The following is a 21,308-nucleotide window of genomic DNA, read 5'->3' as shown; positions in this document are numbered from 1 at the left end:
GCATAAATCAGTTAAATAGACGAAAAAGTAGGTGTCCATTTACTTGTGACCACTCAGTGTATATCTAGAGATGGATCTTATGCTGTTACGAGACCTCATACACTATAGATACCCCGAAAACAAATATTAGTGCTAGACTGCCTTACTATTCTTGGAGGCCATGCTCCATGTTGAAATTAAATATTATAAACTGTAAAGATGTGAAACCGCCTTTCTTCAAATGTTAATTTACCAGCCTAGGTTGAATAACTAATTATTTACATGTCAGATCATGTGAGGACCTTCAGATGTCTGATTTGTATAATAATGAACTAAATATTATTAAGTCCATTCACCCTTTAATTGTTTTGTGCAGTGTGCGTGCCTAATGGTTTCTTCCTCTATTTGGGCCTGTGTTCAGTATTTTAGCTCAGTATTTTGTTTATTTTACTCCACTACTGTTTTGTTCCAGGAAACTCAACAACGAGCAATAATCCAAGCATCCTTAACAAACCCATTTAGTGCGCGTTACAGTCCGTGTGTTTCTAAACTATAAATACATACAAGAGTAATGTGTCAGAAGACATCACTGAAATGTCTGTATTTGGAATGACTGTAAAACCTTCATTATTAAATGTTTACTACAGTAAAGAATATTGTCCTATGCGCATTGATCATAGGTCGCATTTATAAAAAAAAAATACCACAAAACTATTATTTAGTTTCTGATTTAATATTGTTTTGAAGCCATTATCACTTTTAACTTCTCTTTTCAAATAGAAATCAATACACTGACAAGTATCTGACACAAACAAGACACAGAACCACCAACTGAACGGTAGGGGTCTCCCAGTACAATTGTTGGTGTGATTAAATATGCTACTGTTGCGTCTTTAATTTATTACCTCAATCAGTAAAACACTTTCCTTATATGCTCTAAAACGCTACAAAAGTTATTTATACTCGATTCATTACTTACTCCTAAATAGTAAATAAATACATCTATTACATTTTGCAAAGGAATATAATCACGTTTAATGTCATTGAAATACAGAGATATGTGTGTTCGTTTTACCAAAATAAACGCCATTAAGGCTTCTCTGTTATTTTATAATCAGGTCTTCTTAAAACCACCTTTCAATTGTAAAAAAAAAAAAACGGCGTGATATTTCATCGTCTCAGTTGGATTGTTCTGTGTCATTTTTCTTGTCTTTTATTACCCACTGGACTCACCACTCCCCAGCACCTAATATTATATTATAAGCCAGAGGGCAGCATAATTATAGGTCTTCCGACAATTTGTGATATGCTCGTGCGCAGTTGCTTCCTAAACACACATATCTTTCACGTTTTTAAATAGGAAGAACATATAACATATCGCCGTGATAGGTTGGACCTTGAACTAATTTTGTTTTAATCCCTCTTTTTCGAGCACCACAGTCCGCTGCTACGCAGCACGTGAGTCAGCAGGTACAGAAAATACATTTGCTACTTCACCATATGACATTCATTGCAATTCTATTCATTCAAGCGTCAAATTCACTTGTTAATTATAATATTAAATGTTATTTTTTCCGGATTACATGTAGTTTCTTGATATTCATGGTCAAGACCTTTCTAATGAACGACAATTGGTACAAAAACTGTATTGTAGTTAGCAAACACCTGTGAACAGAGAGGGCACAGTATACGTCTGGTAAGCGTTCTTCTACCTGATTCCCACAATTAAAACAAATAGATTGTTTCGCTCTCTTGTATAATTGTTTAATATCCGACACCACCCACCCACATACACACTGTAGTTACGGAAACGCGTATCTGAATATCTACCTTACCACTTACTTTCGGTAAAAATACAAACTTTAGGTCTTACGATAACAAACATTTAATATTCTAAAACAAAGTTTTGTTGCTTATTGACATGTTTTTTATAACACCATAATAAACACAACCGATTTCCCCGTATAAATATCGTTTTATATTGATTACTTTTTATCAGTCTACTTTTGAGAACAACGCGTAAGTGATTTTTTATACCAACGTTTCGGGGACTATACAGTTAGCCACCACTAGGGTAAATGGAAGGAAAACGATAACCTGTCACAAATATACATGTATATATGTTTACATTATAAACCAAGCAACAGTTAACAATTCTGTTTATAACTCTGCTTGTATTTAAAATCATTGCATGCAAGAAGTGTGTTAGTTACCATTCATTGTTTAGTATAGTTTCATACCTCAAATACTGCAGTATGGGTATCGAAAACTTGCAATCAAGGCAAGTTGTAAAGAGTTTGAAGTTCTGCAATTTTCCTTTGATCATAAATAACTACGTTATACGTCTTTACACATTAATGAGTATGCTTTTGAAAATAATGAATACACATTAAACGTCTTTACACATTAATGAATATGCTTTTGAAAATAAATACACGTTAAGCATGTTTAAACATTAATGAATATGCTTTTGAAAACAAACAGTTAAGCATGTTTAAACATTAATGAATATGCTTTTGAAAACAATAAATACACGTTAAGCATGTTTAAACATTAATGAGTATGCTCTTAAGAACAATAAATACACGTTAAGCATGTTTAAACATTAATGAGTATGCTCTTAAGAACAATAAATACACGTTAAGCATGTTTAAACATTAATGAGTATGCTCTTAAGAACAATTAGTACACGATATACGTCTTCAAACATTAATAATTTTAACATGAAAAGTAATACTTTAAGTCTGCTTACGTGATGCATTTATCCTTCAAGAAACCCAATGTATCTATAAATGTACATACGTAGACGTTTTCATTTATAATATATAAAGACAGCACCACTCCTGCTGGATAAAATGGCATCTTTAATCATGAACCGAAACACTGAAAATGTTGTTTTAGTTTCAAACTGTTTTGTTTCTTTTTTTCAGGTGACGGTCCGTAGCTTAGTTTAGCAAGCAGACAACACAAAAATATGTGTTATAATGCCCTGTTTAACTATATTTTGTTATTCATTCAGTGTACTGTTATAATGCCCTGTTTAACTATATTTTGTTATTCATTCAGTGTACTGTTATAATGCCCTGTTTAACTATATTTTGTTATTCATTCAGTGTACTGTTTTTTATTATTGGTTTTTGTCGAAATAAAAAAGGCTTATATAGAAGTATTATCGATTACTATAAATAACTTCGAATTTATTACAGTCAACGTAAACAAAAAGAAAAAAATCGCTGGAGAAAAGTTGGAATCTTATGAGTTGAATTTCTTCGATTTCTTGATAAACAGTTCTCGTTCATAAAGATTCTTAAGTATACACAAGGAAACAAGTAGAGGGAATAAATATAACTGCCATAAGAAGAAAAAACGTCAACCTCTCTAAATTATTGTTCAAACCTCGTTTTTTATGGACCTTTTTCTCCAGTTATAAAACGAAGTTATTCTGTAAGTTTTATACATCCGGAAACTAATGAAAAATCGTTGCACTTTAAGATAATAATTTTTTGGATTAAGTGGCCGTTCAATTACAACGTTCCGGTCACATAGAAATGGCGTCACGGATCATGGATGACACAAGATTTGCTGGCAACTCCGTAGGTTCATATCGTTAAAACTGGCTAGAAACTAAACGTGACTTCCAGCATTATTAAATCAGCCTATATCGGGAACTGATTCTGAATGCCCTTTGTAAGTCACTTTTCTATGGCGTTACCATAATAATGCGCACCTCATACTTGACTATGTGATGGTACTTGTATAGCATTGTCAACATAATACTCATTGTTCGTTTTAATCTCCAGAAAACAAAAGGACCGGGTATTCAGTAATTTAACTTGTTATAAAACCATATTATTTTTTATGAAACAACTGCCAAATTACTTAGTTATTTCCGTGACTTTAGAATTATAATATAAATAACACAGCATTTATAAGATATATCGATCATTAATCATTCATAGTGTAAAGATATTTAAACGACAAACTTAAATGAATTAGTAACGAGTTTTATGAATTGGCATACAGACACAACTTTAGGAAAGCAAAGAACTGATATCGCTAATACGTCTGTATCAATCAGGTACAAAAAATATCTTGATTCTTCAAACAACTAAACTTAGAAGTATCGTAATGGTTGTTTATCAAAATGTTTAATACTTGATAAAATAAAAATCATCATTACTTTACAATCCTAACATTATCAAGTATCACCTTCGTTTGGCTGTACTCTATGAGTGCCAGCAACGGATGCCATATCTCTAGTCTATCAGTTTAAATTAGGGATGGCTGTGCGCAAATTGTCCTTTGTGTAAGTCCGCGCGAAATTCTGAAGCAAAAATTAAAGAAAAACCGTAAACAATATTGATAGAAGCACTCGACAGTAAGCAAGTAAAGGCTCGAATTAAGATCTATAATTTGGTTAGATTTTTGTTTTATACAACCTGTTAATAGGGAAAATGTAATCGAATTTGAACTTTACCGTCATTCTGATTTATGTGAGAAATCTCTCAAACTGTCTTATTAATTTGAGCAATTTTGTCAAAAAATATTTTGAGCCTAATTTATAAAAACATCACAAAGGCAAATATATATATTATACCAAGCTAGACCCTTGAGTTGCTTTAAAATTAATGAATAGTAATTATGCTTCAAACAGTTGTTTTGTTCCACGAAATGTATTTTGCTCTGACTCGTGTTTGTCGCTGACTTTGTGAAATATATTTCATATGCAATTAGAAGAAACTAACACAAAAATAGATTATATTCCATTGCTAAAGAATATAATGGATTTTCCGACCATTTATTGACTTTTTACAGTCTCGCGGTTTTATTTTATCAACCAAAAATTGATCCACCTTAGTAAGAGTGATGTAGCCACAATGTGAGAAGTCCTGAGTAGTACAGTTATCTAAAAATAGAAACACTGGTTAGACCTCGGTCAGCATGATATTTTAGTCAGAGTCTGTTCTGTTTACTTAAATGACGAATGTTTTATTAGAAAAAGTAGTTTGAGCAGTTTAATTTTACTCCTGAAGGTAAGGCAGAGTTTAGGTTTAGTTACACTTTACTAGCAGTTTAATTTTACTCCTGAAGGTAAGGCAGAGTCTAGGTTTAGTTACACTTTACTAACAGTTTAATTTTACTCCTGAAGGTAAGACAGAGTTTAGGTTTAGTTACACTTTACTAACAGTTTAATTTTACTCCTGAAGGTAAGACAGAGTTTAGAATCGCAACAGATTAATATTAAATCCAAATAATATTACCCCTTCTATTTAACTTTCTTTCATAAAAAATAATAATTTATTTTTGGTTGTCTCACATTTTTACATCAAATGTAGATTAAAGTAAAGTGTAACTAAACCTAAACTCTGCCTTACCTTCAGGAGTAAAATTAAACTGTTAGTAAAGTGTAACTAAACCTAAACTCTGCCTTACCTTCAGGAGTAAAATTAAACTGTTAGTAAAGTGTAACTAAACCTCAGTGGATAATGGACAGAGAAATGTTTGTCACAAATTAACTCACAATTCAACAGCTTGTGAGGAGTAGTTATTTTTTAATCTGACGTCAAAGTTATTTTACAATTTACAAAACTGTGCTTAAACTTTATTGCGGTATATTTTATTTATAAAGTTTTCTTCTTTTCATTCCATTAATAAATTTTTTTATTTCTTGTTTCTTTATATAGTTTCACAATATTAATTATTTTCAACTGCGTTACTTTTATTGGAATTATATTTAAGACGTTTCCAAGCATTAAGAGAAATCCGTGGTGTTGTTTCTATGTTTCTCTTTGTATCTCCTTACAACAGAATGTTCGTTTATACTCTGTTTGAAAAATGAGCTTTTTGAAAATATACATTATCTTACATCTTGTTTTTAATTTTATTTTTCTTTCAGAACTATTTTTTACATAAAATAACTAATTTCTTACTTCTCTTTTTATCTAAGACTAGTGTAAAAAATTTGTTTATATGAATTCAACAGCTCCATAATTTTCACACGAAAGTAACAGAACAGACACACGTTCCTAGCGGGTAATAAATACTTATTTCAATTAATGACGCCAGTTTAGTTAACACTCGTGAAAGCTGCTATTTTATCTTTAGTTCGATATCTTATTCCTTGTATTATCTTTATCATGCCACTCAGTAAAGTGTGTAACTAGGGATTTTACCAAATTTCACATAAAACCTAATTAACAAATTCTTCCGCAGTCTTATTTTGATGTTTCCTATGAGACTTTATAGTTAACACGTACAGTGCTAATCATTGAAGTGACTTATGAAATCAACAATTTATTAGTAACTATTCCTAGTATTTGATATAACCATTAATTTAGTGCTGTTTTCTATTAAATTTTAACATATTTATTTGTTTGTTTGAAGTTAAGCACAAAGCTTCACAATGGGCTATCTGTGCTCTGCCCACCACGGGTATCGAAACTCGGTTTCTAGCGTTGTAATTCCGCAGACATACCGCTGTGCCACTGGGGGGCTTAACATATTTAAAGTTCAACCATAGCCTGATACAGAAGGTGTTAAAAACAGCAATTTAGGTCAGGATTGTTTGATGATCGCTCAATGTTTTATTATTTTTTAACTTCCGGATACAACTCAAATCCGTAGAAGTATTAAGTAAAAGTAACTATTTTCTGACATTAAAAGATCGTTGAATACCTGTTGTTATTTAGTCTATAAAAAAGGTAACATTTTAAAAACATTATGCAAAATTGTTCATTGAAGCATTCATATGGTCTATAACAAAATAATTGGAGGCAAGTACTGAGAATGAAGCTACATACTAATGTATAACGGACGAGATACACAACACGTGAAACGCTCTAGAACGTTACTTGTTTTATCTGTAGTGAACTTAGCACAGCACGATCTCTTTTGATTGTTTTATTCTTCATAAAATGTATTTAACCCCATAAGCTAACGCATCATCACATTACAGGTTCTTACACGTGACAGGCTTCTGAGAACGTCACGTGTAAAGATTCCAGAATACCACGCAAGGAGTATTTTTCAAATGAATACCAGGAAGCGATTAACAATCCTTTTACATGAGATACAACACATATAAAAACCTTCAATAACATTCTGAACCAGGCATGAAATAATTTCTGAAATACAGGTAACACGAAGATTACTTAACAAACTACTACTTAGGAAAAAAACAACCTGAGATCTGTTAGTTTATAAGCTTTATGCTTTGTCTTCGAAATCCGTCTTTCCATACAAAAGAACAGCATTGTGCGAAAAGACAGTGCCCGGTAGGGGTCGTAAGGATGTTATATAATGGTCTATCACCTCCTGATTTAAGAATATCCAATTTCCGTGCTACGTTAAATACAATATCCGTAACGTTTCGTTAATCTACACGTTGTAAACTACCGCTTGTGATTTTGACTAATGGCTTTTTAAACAAAACAAGAAATTTGGTAATATTTCACATTCACTTTGGATAGTCATTCACAATATATAGACAAATTAACAAAAACTACACTAAACATTGTATGACGTCATTCATGTAAGAATGATGAACACTAAGTTACATACTTGCAGCTTTTATTTAATTTTGTTAGAAAATTATAAAAATAACATTGACTAAAGAAAACTGAATTTTGAATTAATTTTGTTCACAGTTTGTATACAAAATATCTGGTTTGCTTTAAATATCGTGGAAAATATAACGGATTAATTTGCCAATTTTCATTTTAATGGTTAGAAAACAACTGTGCTTTATAATCAACTATTAACATGAAATTCATGCTCATAGCCAGATCTGGAAGTTTTGTTCCAAAGTAGAACTCGTTTCACGTGTAACTTTAATGCCTAAGGACGAAAAAACAAATTCCGAAATATGTAATGGTTTCTTTATCATCGCTGCACATAAACCTTTCCAGTAAGTTTCCTCTACTAAGTAAATGCTATTTTCTCGTGTAAGCACAGTGTTGCAAAATCAATTATATAATGAGAGGCGGAACTCCGGCGGGAGTGGAGGTGTTTGTTCGCATCTCCGAACCTCCCCCTCCCCTCCTCCACTGCTACAGGCTTGACACTGATTGTGATTTATAAAAGGAATAACAATCGTGTGATAGAAAGATCAAGAAAGGCAGATAATCAATGAACAAATTGTTTATATCACTTATAAACAGCAGACGACATCAATTTAAATTGGTTCTCGACAAAAGCCATATACTATTCTGCAAGTAAAATATTAAGAACATAAATTAGTTTCAAAATAAAACTGTTACTTCCGACTTTTTAAGAACTATATCATTAATTTGATTGTTAAGAAAATATCTGAATGGAAGTCGATTCAGATGAGTTAATTCAAAGACAGATGAGGCTTCTTTATCTTGCATATTTCATCCTTGTCCCGAAGGCTTGAAGAAAAGAAAGACATTGTCGAAGAACGTTTCTAAAACTTTACCAAATAAACTGTATGATAAGCTTATTGTGTCTCAATTCAGGATAGAAAAAACACACGCAAAAACAGCTCTGGACTTAAACATGTGTAGATAGGATGATTACAAAACGTTTAAAGAATTGAGGACAAAATAAAAACGATTGTACGTTTCACAAAAACTTCATTTTTCAACGACCATGATTTCGCCAGGTACAGATGATGCCTTTACTGGCAAATTGTGGTCATTAATGTGAAACGCACAATTGTCTTTGTTCTTTCCTCAACTCTGTAATAATGAAGTTTCACCGACGATTTCAAGTATCAATTATACTATTCTGCAAGTAAAATATTAAGAACATAAATTAGTTTCAAAATAAAATTGTTACTTCCGATTTTTTAAGAACTATTCACTGGTAATTCAGTGTTATAAATATATTTCAGTAAAAGACTGATGCCACAATATACCCAAAGCTTATAATAATAAAAATATCATCAGTTTTTTATCCTTGTGTAATATTTCTGTAATTTGGGAGATATTATATTATAAAAGAAAAGTTATTATTGAAGTGAATCTGGTAAGTAGTGTCATCTGAAGAAATTATTAACAGTTCATTCCTTTGTCTCTTGAAGGTGATGCTTTGGAATACATAACAACTCAAATGATTAAAATCAAGAGCTGCTGAGAGCCAGATGCAGATCTCTTAACTCATCACCATCGTTAAGTATTGTGTTCTCTTAACTCATCACCATCGTTAAGTATTCTGTGGTTAGTTTCATATATATATATATAGATCAGGGAAAGCCAGTTTGACTCTTGTATCATATAGCTATTTCGTTACAAGAGGATGAGGGTATTTTACAACATTTTGATTCGTGTAGTAGGAAGTTCTTCTTCAAACTAAAATTGTGCATAAAAGAGAGCCCTCAGTCACATCTAAAAACATGAATTCCAGCGAACACAAGTGTTTATGCACGTGATCGCGTGTCACGTTACTGCAGTCGAATACATGATTATAGCTGCACGTGAATTGGAGGTCCGGGAAACGCGCCGAATTACCTTAGTAGTTCAAGGAGGCCCAAACCTTGTCAAACCTCTAAGCCCTGTAAAGCAGTAGCATTGGCTTTTCAGGTACTTGTTTGTAAATGGCTCACAGCCAGGTTTTTCAGCAGAGGTTGTGACGGTGAAAAGATGATCAGGACGCTCCTTTGTTCTAGAACAAACCTCCAGAAAATGTGTCTTAAAATGTTTTTAATTTTCATATCATATCTCAGCAAATAAAGACTGTAATGCAAACAGTTTAAACAAAAACACAAATGTCTAAGAATAACAATTCTAGAATTGCATAAATGTGGTTATTTAGTTTGTCTGTTTTGAAATACCTATAGCTCAAACATATTGAGAATAACAAAAGAAAACAACAACAACGAAAGTTGAGTAATTAGGTGATTACTTTTCCAGTACCAATACTCTGTAATCACATTCCACAGATTCTCTCACTGACTACATCAATAAAAAATGTGTTTTCTCACAAGAGAAGCTCTGATTTATAAAGCTTATATAAGCTTGTTGTAGCTCAAGAATTTGAATACAAAATATTATTTTTGTTTATTACATTACACTAAATAAATGCCTGTCAAAACTGTAATACTAATTTGACTAAAGTAGTATAGCGAATATCTGGACATAATTTTAAACAGATTTAAGCTCTTTAAGTGTTTTCTTATAATGTTCGTAGAAACCGGATAGTTTTGGCTTTGAATAAACTATTTAAGAAGGAAAAAAAGAGCGTTTGTTTTAGTATATTTATGAACATTTCCGGGATGTAAGCAGCTCTATTTAGTTTTTACTACTTTATATTTTTGTACTGAATGCGCTGAAGTAACAATTCAGTTTGCATAATCTATAATCTTGTTAAAAAGACTCAAGCTAATTGGAGCGAAGAATATATCATCCTAGTTCACATGCACTGCATTTAATGAAAATAAAATGTTCAATAATAATATGTAAAAACTATGTAAGAATTCCGTTTTTCTCGTGAAATTTAGAAACTGAATTTGTAATTTCCGTTGGGTTTAGTCAAATGCAAAAATATATATACTACTTCAGCAGTGGTGCATAAAGTGATAAAACTGTAAAAGAAATATCGAGAATAGATCAGGAAGGAATGTAACTATAGTAATCTGATTATTCATTTCTAGATTTGTGAGTTATGATGGGAATGAGAATGGTCTGATTATTGTACAAAAATGACTATAAGGTTCAGCAGCAAGAAAACAGTTTTCATGGATAATTATGATGTCAGTATAGTTGATACAGTTTTTATTAAACGTGAATATATCAACTCTTCTGTATGTGACAATGAAGATATGAGATAAGTTAGCAGAATGTTTGATTAATATAATTTTTTCGTAGAATCTGTAAAATAATTGTTTATTGGGGATATATGAAATCGGGTTTTATGTATAGCGTTGCATAGAAATGGTACATGGAAAGGTAGATAAGTAAATATGGAGATTTATGTGTTAGTTGATCAACTTTTACTACATCAAGATCATTTGTCTAATGAAAATGTTAACTGTTTCTTAATTTATCATCATCTACAAAATAAGTGGTCCCCCAGTGGCACAGCGGTATGTCTGCGGACTTACAACGCTAGAAACCGGGTTTCGATACCCATGGTGGGCAGAGCACAAATAGCCTATTGTGCAACTTTGTGTATAACTACAAACAAAATAAGTGTAATATGTGCGTCAAACAAACAAACAAAATAAGTGTAATATGTGCGTCAAACAAACAAACAAAATAAGTGTAATATGTGCGTTCTCCACACGTTTATAATTATAAGTGATATTTTATCACAGTTTCTATTCTGAAGAAGATAATAGAGTAAATGTATTACTGTTTTATCGAAATGCTACACAATAGGTTGTCTGTCCACCGCAGGTATCAAACTTCAGATATTAGCGTTGTTTGTCCGTAAACTTACCGCTGACCAACCAGAAGGTTATAGAGTAATTATTTTGATGAAATCAAGTCGACTCTGAACTCTAGGACAATTAGAATAGTGTTTTTTGTTTTAAAGTAAAGTTTTATAACGCTTACTAGATAATTAAAGTAATCTGTCATTTATTCGTACAACTCGCCAAATAAGTCTTAAAGAAAGCTTATAAAATTAAAAGAGCTATACAAAGAATCACTTGAGCTAAATTTGGTCCTTGAATATTGTGTTCTACATGAAAGTGGTCACATTTTACAGTGTTTTGTTAAAACGTGCACATTGAGTAGGAAAAATCATTACTTAAAAATGAGGAATGATACGAAAAACTAAACCGTTAAAGCAGGCCTATATACAAGAGTATGACACTTGCTATGTCACTTGTTGTGTAAGTAGCCTATGTTAAAAAAATACATGTTTTATATTTCCATTCCTCATTATATTCATATGAGCTCAAACAGTTGTCTTCTGAAAATCGTACTTAGAGATAGAATATTCGAACTATTCAAGTGCGTATGTATAAATTTCACACTTGTACATGGTTAATGTTTTATTGCCACTAAGTCTTGAGAGAGCTGTAAAAATAAAACACAAGAACGATATTAAAAACCATATGAAAAAACACCTACATAAACGATTTTTACACTGATGCAACTCAGTGAAATAAACGAGGCAGCTTTTAGCAACAAAGTTAGAAAAAATATAAACTTTACTCTCCAGATGATAACGTTTATTATTTATCTGGGAAGTAAAGGTCGTTTTTATTGCCAAAATGTTTAAATCCCTCCAGTATGCTCTACACATTCTGAAAAAAAAAATTTCCATCAGTTAACCGAATCCACGGTAGTGTTTCAACAACTATATTTTCCAACTACTGATTTGAAATTTTCACGAACAAAAGGTCAACACTACTAACAATATGTGTCCAAGAAGCGTAAAATAAAACAAGTACTTTAGGTGATATTGTAAATTCAAATCTGTGTCAAATAATATTTTCACAGTAACAAGCGGAAGTGATATCGTTAACTAGGACTAAAACGTCTCATTTAAGGACTTTTCAAAAAATATCGGTATTTATCAGGCTAAGACTACAAGTGTGTAGTAAATAATGAATTTGAAAACTGAGCAAATTAACAATGATATACATATAGTTATATCTATATATTTTTGTGTGTGATTCGGAAGGTTGTTGACCTTACTTTTTCCCTATAGAAAATTACGAGTATATTTTGTACATGGAAAAATAAAAAATGCGGTGCTTTCCACGGATCAGATACGTTAAAGTTGTTAAAAGCAAAATTGCTGTCTATTAGTTTGTGCAGATATATCATTTTACGACGAAGTATGTGAGTCTCACAAAAATGTAGAAACTACAAGGACGGTGTGTTCAGTTTTCAGAGAAATCCAGAACTACATGTGTTTACATACTTATTTACTACTAAACAGGTCCTGCTGGATCCCAATCATGACGACCCTAAATCATTGTTAGTTTGTAATGTGGTTATAGGAATATGATTATCATGTCGAAATTATGCACAACTTGCTTTTCCACAACTTATTTTAGACAGTTAATATGGTATCGCAATCATCACATGGCTATAACTTGATCCAATAAATGACATGTATTTTAACAGTTGTCAAACAAACTCTTCTTCTAGATAAACCAACCATCTTTCCTGGAATAACTTTTATGCTTGGATAAAGTTTTTAATATAAATTGTCGAATATTCCTTGATTGTTATACATGTATAAAGTTTTCTAGGTAAATTGACAAGCTTTCCAATTTATCTAAAAAAACTTTGTTCAGGCGTAACAGTTACTCAAGACAAATTGGCCAACTTATCTATAAAGCTTTATCCAAGCATCATAGTTATTTAACGAAAACTGATCCATTTATCCAGAAAACTTTATCCAAGCATAACAGTTACTAAACAAAAATTGGTCAATTTAACTTGAAAACTATATCCAAGCATAACAGTTATACACGGAAAGCTTGTCAATTTACCTAGAAAACTTTATACATGTATAACAATCAAGGAATATTCGACAATTTAACTTGAAAACAATATCTAAGCATAACAGTTATACAAGGAAAGCTTGTCAATTTACCTAGAAAACTTTATACATGTATAACAATCAAGGAATATTCGACAATTTATCCAGAAAACTTTATCCAAGCATAAAAGTTATTTAACGAAAACTGATCCATTTATCCAGAAAACTTTATCCAAGCATAACAGTTACTAAACAAAAATTGGTCAATTTAACTTGAAAACTATATCCAAGCATAACAGTTATACACGACCAATTTTCCCTGACTAAATGTTATACTTGGATAAAGTATTCTAGATAAATGGATCAACTTTACTTGAATAATTCTTATGGTTTGATAAAGTTTTATAGATAAATTAATCAACTTTCTTTGAATAACTTTCAGGCTTGAACAAAGGCTTTTAGATAAATTTTTCGACTTTACTTCAATAACTGTTATCCTTTGACAAGTTTTCTAAATAAATTGATCAACTTTATATGAAGAACTGATATGAATAGATTTCGTCACCTGTTACATTCTTCACGATTATTGCACATGTAGTTCCGAAGGAAAAACAGAACTGGATTTATTCAGTAACAAAAGTACCCAACTAAAGTAAATGAAGTAGTATGAGCCTATGATTTATACGTCAAAGAATATATTTCGCGTCACAAGACAGAAAAACCACATGTGACATCGGGAGGTAAAATTACTTTAAATTATATTATGGAGAAGTATATTTTAATGAAGCAAAATAAAACATATTATGGCGTATAAGATATCGCGAAACAGAGTTTGTTCCAAGTGTTATTCTTGTTATCTTACTGCAAAGTCATACAATGAGCATTGTCCACTCTGTCCACCGCGACGAATCAAACCTTTTTGTGAACCAGCCTTACCCACCGGGGGACTTAAGTATTTCTATATAAAATGTATCAACTATAACTGCTCACCCAGTTTGTTTCAGTTTATAGTACCCCATGCTGTTCTGTAAGTCTCAAAATGGTGTTAAGGTAACACTGCTATTAAACTTTCTTTCTTGTTACTAGTCCCTGAACGATTACTTGTATATTAATTATAGGGTGAATTTCAAAACACTTTATACATTGAATAAAATGGTCAAGATAGTTTTTCAATTGAACACTTCTTGATATTATTCAATTATTGAACACTTTAATTTCATTAGAACATTTGCCTGCGAGTTTCATGTCCACATTTCTTGTAGCGACTTTAATGTGTATTTAAAGTAGAAGTATCTTATAAACTCCATCTTTGAAAATGTGGTTGTTTTTCTAGTATCGTGTAGTAAACCTAAAATCTAGGCCTGTCGTTAATACAAAAACCAATGCTTATCAGGATTTACCTGAAAAAGTTCATGGTAAGGGTTTATCTATCACGTCTTAATTAGCAGAGTGCTATGAACAGAAAATTGACCATATTCTTCAACAAGCTACGTAACAAAGTATGTTTATTAGCGCATATAATAGACAAACCTATGCTTTACTTTTCATTGTGTTAGTTATAGTACTTTGATCGAATTGATTCACGTATAAAACTCGTAGTAATGCTTTCAGATGTATTTAATAACGATACATATATTTGTCACGAATAGTATTGCCTAATCATAGTTTATATAAATGAATGTGTCAAAGAAATATTATAAATAAATGTTTAGTGCCTAAACATTTTCATAATATCAGTTTTTAAGGCTTTCACTTTTTCTCCTGTCCCACATTATACATAGGCGTTGATCGTTTTATAGGATGACACACGCCTAACTTACAGACAGGAATACAGGTGGCGCTTTACAAGAATTGTAGAGAAAAGTTTATGAGATACAAACACCCTGTTTTTGGTTTTAAAAAAAAAACACACCAAGAAACAAGAAAACGTGTGTAACCTATTTAAGAACAATAATTTAACGACAGTGTTATAAACGATAGAAATTCATGTTTTTCATATAGCCTTTTTACATTTCAAGACTTTACTACTTGATTAACGCATTTATTTGTGTCAATCTGGCTGTAAGAGAGACAATAACCGTGATGACAGAAATGATCCGTAATGGATGTTTTAAACGTGAATAAAAAATGCTTAAACAAGTATTCAAATAACTCCAAATACGTCTCCTTTTTGAACCATTTTTAATGAGTTAAAACGTTAATGTTGGTGACGCATATTTGGATATTACTACTGTTAATGTCTAGCACTTTCTATATAAACTTGTTCTTTATACACGATTCGATATAGTGTTTTATTACAAGTGAAAAACACGACTAAAAACCATATGGTAAATTGTACAGAATATTTGAGTGGTTTGGAAAGTAAATTATAAGCTTCTTTAAATAAAGATAGAAATTATAAAAGATGGGCATTAATAGCAAAAGTAGAGAGTGTTTGTATTGACGATTTTCTTTATAACTGTTTGTCAGTTAACAGTTTCAGTAAGCTTATTCATTTCAAAATGATTCCTCAACTTAACATAGCTTTTGGAATATATTGTATTTCCTTTTTACATGATAACTTTATGAAAATATTTAACCAGTCCAATATACAAAGTTCTAAAAACTAGTTGCAAGTCATAATAACAGAATGCTCTTGAATTGTACTTATTAACTTATTATGTCATCAGTCTCATTCTCCACGCAAGAGAATTGAGAGTTTAAAACCCTACATGCGTATCCTAAAAGAGTTTCAAACCATTGTAACGACACTAACATTTTTAGTTGGCAATTATTCTTTCTTTGCTTTTAGTTGAATCATTGTTTGTGACTGATATAAATATCTCGTTTAGGTTTGAAAGGAAAATACATTTCCAAAAGACTAATATTTAATATTTTATTTAAATTGATTCTTGGATTTCTTCCGCTTTCATTTTCAAAATACTCATGCTCAACTGCTTAAGTTAGTTATAAAATGTGAAACTCTACAGTAGTAACATACTTGGTTAGTTTTATTTAGCACAGGAAGTCCACTGTACAATTCTATGATATGAATATTATTTTACTATCATAGCATATGAAGAGTTTTCTACTAGTGTATGATATTTGATTAATCTGCATGTCAGATAAAGACCATCGTCTCTTGTACCATACGAGAACCACCGAACTATTTGTTATATAGAATATAAAGCTTGTCGTCTGTATATTATTTTCCTTGTGAACCACCGTACTATCATAGAATACTAAAGCTAACCTCTATCATTTCATACAAGACCAATCGTACTACTGTTCTTTATAACGACATCAAGCTTGTGAATATTTATCAGATAAACAAAGTTCGTTAGTACTGTCATGTTTTGATCGTGATTAACTATGTCGACATTAAATAAAGTTTGGTAGGATAATTAATCTACAAAACGTTTACCAAAACTAAGATGAGAGATCACGTTTAATCAAAAATCGTGCAAGACCTAGATTGTCAAGAAACTTGTTTTTGACAATTCCACAAGAACGAGTGTCCTTCATCTGGTCACGAGGATATGCACACTTCACGATGAAATGATATGACACACCCCCGCTAACGTTTGAAGTTTTGCTATTAATTTTCCCCTTCAATATATCAACTGGCAATGATCAAATGTTAAAACATTAATTGAATTAGTTGACATTTCAGTTCACATTTTGCTTGCTTTATTCTTCGAAGCTTTGTAATCAAAGAAATCAGCACATTCAGGGTTTTTTCGTGAAAATGTTTCTAAAGTAATGCAAAACATTCACTACGAAAGAAGCAGTGAATGCTCTAGTAGAGAACGACAAAGTTATCATAAACTGATTTAACACTAGAGAAGTTACGCTTAAATAGAAATGAACGCAACAAAATTCCAGAATGTGTAAAACTGTCAAATATCAGATATCTATTTCAATCACGCACATTTAAACGAGGAAACAGTGTTTCGGCTTTCTCAGCTTTATTCGTGCAATTAAACTTCAGTTCATTCACAAAGAACCGTGAAAAGAAAGTATTGGTCGTAACATCTTTAAGCGATAAATCAAATCTGTTATTCCTTTTGTAACGCATTAGTTTGGGAAAACATAATCATGGACAATATTGTATACAGATCTATTTTATACGTATTATATTAACTCTATTACAAAAAGTAATATAACAACAGAATATCTAAATGTTAAAAGGACAGTTTGTATCATCGGTTAAATTAACGACTTGAAGCCGAATGAATGAAATCTTTATTGAATTATATGTTACCTATAACTACGTTAAAACTGGTCACAGTAATTTTGGTTTAATTTTAATTGAACAAAAAGTGAGCTTGTCGTCCATGTCTCGTTGTTTCCTAGCGGTAAACTTCTAGGTTTATAATGCTAAAGTTCTCGGTTAGATATCCGCGGCAGACACAGCACAGATAACCGATTGTGCAGTGTTATTATAAAAAACCACACTAAAAACTGTCTTTGATTAATATTAGAGTATATCTTAAGGTTTTAGGATTTCTGTAAGTTCAACCTAATTCATTCGTAACGACGTGGTAAGTTTAAGGCATACTAAATATTTTGATAATTCTGTGTTTTTTCTTACATTATTATTTTACACAGCATTTGACATAAGCTCTGCTGGTATTCATTCAAAGTGATTTTTGGGTGAATTCAAGGGAATAATTGAATTATATGGTCAAGTTATATCTTAAATGATATACTAGTCTAAGTCCGGTAAGGCAGTGCTGTTTCTATTTTAATCATAATTGTAATTGATAATTATATATATGCTATGACCGATATCTTGGTTTACGGTGAAACTATCTCAGTAATTACTGTAAGGTTGTGACAGTCGGATATTAATCTTTGTCATGGTTACTAACTGCTACTATTATGTAAGCCTAGTTATTAACTAACTTTTTATCACTAAATTCTAATCATAAATGATTTTACATCTTATATTCGGCTGTTAATTTAGTAGGACAAGTGTAGAACACACCAGCATTTCCAACAAGAAGACAAAGATCGAATCCCGGTCACTTGTCACTACATGAAGCAAATTGGCAGCCGAAAAGTAAGATATTAGCTAGTTTGTATCTAGTGATAATAAAACTTGTAGTTAATAATGAGACATACGTACTCATGCAGGCTACTAGCCACGATAACGATAACAAATTAGAAGAAATTGTTTTGTTATTTCAAAGCACTCTCAACACTTTAAGTTCTTATAGCCGTCTTACTTTCCATTGTTATAAAGGTTTAAATGTTATGTTCATGACAAGTGAAGTTGGTTTTAACACATAAACAATTTCTATTGATTTTTTAAAATATAATCAGGTTGATTTTACATTGGCAAGGAATATAAGTTTCATTTTTAATAAACACAGCGTCTTGTTACTCCTATTAGTTATCTGCTTTGGCTGACAGTAAACCTCTTGTCATCAAATCAAACAGTTAGGATTATTTTTAGTTTTCATCATTCATATTTTGCAGTTATCTGGATTGAAGTTCATAGTAGTCAGTATATTTGCTTAAATTATCACGAAAAAGTATAGCATATTGCATACAAATCAACCAATGATAGAATTATATACAATAAATGAAGGACATTCCCTCAGACATGTTTCACAATAAATATTTCATGATTGCAAAGCAATATCTACACGTTTATGCAAGTTTCAATAAACTACAACCTTCAATGTTTCCCTCTCGTAAAGCTGAGATTTAATATTACGTTCGTGACAAGTAATGTTCTTAATATGTATTAATATTTAGAATTTATTTTTAGGTCATACATTAAAAATTCCATACGTCTAGTTAATTAATGATATAACTTTTATCTAGCCTTCGATGCAAATGTAATTATAATAAGAAAAAGTTAAGCACAACGATTAAAAATATTACAATACTTACAAATAAACAACAACAACAGTCACTAATTGGTAGAACGTGACACATTTACCATTGTTGGGCTGAATAAAACTTTGTGTAGATTTGCCTCACATTAACACTTACAATACTTGATATCTTTTCGCTTCCTTCACGAATAAAGTATCTATTTAATACCTACTGTTAAGTTCTTGAAAAAGTTTTGTTCTTAACGAGGCCTAGGGAGGGATTTCGACTGAGTTATGAAAATAGAAATGTTATCTACTTCATAAAACCTAAAGTTAGTGAAAGATAGCAGACCTAGAATATTACTTGTGAACAATGTGAAGCTCAATTAATGACATAAACAAGAAACTCAAAAGTCTAGAGACCACTCCATATTTTGAAAGTTCCAAAAGACGCAGTATTTCAAAGATTCATTTTGTTTAAAATAATGACGTTAAAAGTGAAATAAGGCAGCAGAAATTCATCCAGGTATTTATTGAGGTCTTTAATCAGAATATTTTGACCATTGGTCTGATAATCAGCTGAAGTTCAAATTCCAGTAACTTTTTGCCACAGATGCATTACTCGGTCAAATAAGTAACGTAGCCCTACATATAGATAATATAGAGATTATAAGCATACTTAGCTCTTATAAGAATATGAAATGGTATAGCTCTTCGAACCAAATAAAACAACAAGACTGAATTTTAGAAAACATAATAATAATCAGTAGTAACGAGTTCTTTGTATATAGAATTTCAATATTTCAATATAACTTTCTGCCTCTTGAATAAGTTGTAATGCCAATCTGTTATGATATTTACATTGCGTGTGTAATACAAGTAGGTGACGATACTGTAGGGTTAGTAATACTTTTTTCTTTTTATATATTCCTGTTCAAATCCATTACGTTACTAAACATTTACTTTTATCCTTATAAAACTCCCGATCGCTTACTTATCTAACTTACTCTAACATAATGGAACCAAAATAACAAATACATACCTTTTTTTCAGAATTAAGTTATACAAAAGGCAATCTATAATTTTGAATGGATAGACTAGCACCCACCGCCAACTTTTGGACTACTGTTGTGTGACCGAATAGTGGGATTTGACAGCCACCCATATAGCGCACATAATTCCCCGAAAGGTGCGTTTTTGTGGCAATGGGACGCGAACAACGATTCTTTGGATTCACAGTCCTGGAATGCTAACACTAAACCTGCTTAACCCATTATTATAAGACTATTTTAGTTGCCGCAGGGCAACCTGGATATGGGAGGTTTTTTTTTGTTTGTTTCTTTGTTGTTAAGTGTAAAGTTACACCATGGGTTATTTGTGCTCTGCCCACCATGGGCATCGAAACCTGGTGGGCTGTTTCACTGGGAAAGGGCGTGTAATAGTTGATGTAATGATGAGAAAGGAAATTCATGCTCTTTCTATACAGTAGACTAAGTGCAAAGACAAGGGTGTAAGAGGGCTGGGAGAAGAATATAAAGTATACTATTGCAGTAAGAATACAAGGCGAAATGGAGTGGGATTAATACTAAATAAAGAATTCAAAGAGAAAATAATTAAAATACGAGGCATAAGTGGCAGAGCTATGATGATAATGGTGATGTAGTTATAAGCTTGATATCAGTGTATGCTCCACAACAACGTGGTCAGGACAAGAAAAAAGAACAATTTAGGGAACATCTTGAGAAGATGGTCAGTAGCATACTACTAACAGAAACAATTATAATTGGAGAAGACCGAAACTGTCATATTGGTGAAAGACAAGATGGTTTTCAGGGTGTGCATGGGAGACAATGGTATGAAAACCAAAATATAAAGAGGGAGAGAGGGTTCTTGAATTGGCAGAGGCTTTAGATTTATATGCCCCCCCCCCCAGTGGCACAGCGGTATGTCTGCGGACTTACAACGTTAGAAGCAAGGTTTCGATACCCATGGTGGGCAGAGCACAGATAGCCCATTATGTAACTTTGTGCTTAATTCTAAACAAACAAACAATTAGATTTATATATTGCTAATACTGGATTCCAGAAAAGAAAGAAACATTTAATTACGTATAAGAGT

This window comes from Limulus polyphemus, unplaced genomic scaffold (genome assembly GCF_000517525.1).
Source record: "Limulus polyphemus unplaced genomic scaffold, Limulus_polyphemus-2.1.2 Scaffold1002, whole genome shotgun sequence".
Classification (NCBI taxonomy): domain Eukaryota; kingdom Metazoa; phylum Arthropoda; class Merostomata; order Xiphosura; family Limulidae; genus Limulus; species Limulus polyphemus.
The sequence above is the reverse complement of the archived record's forward strand: the minus strand, read 5'-3'. Positions refer to the sequence as shown.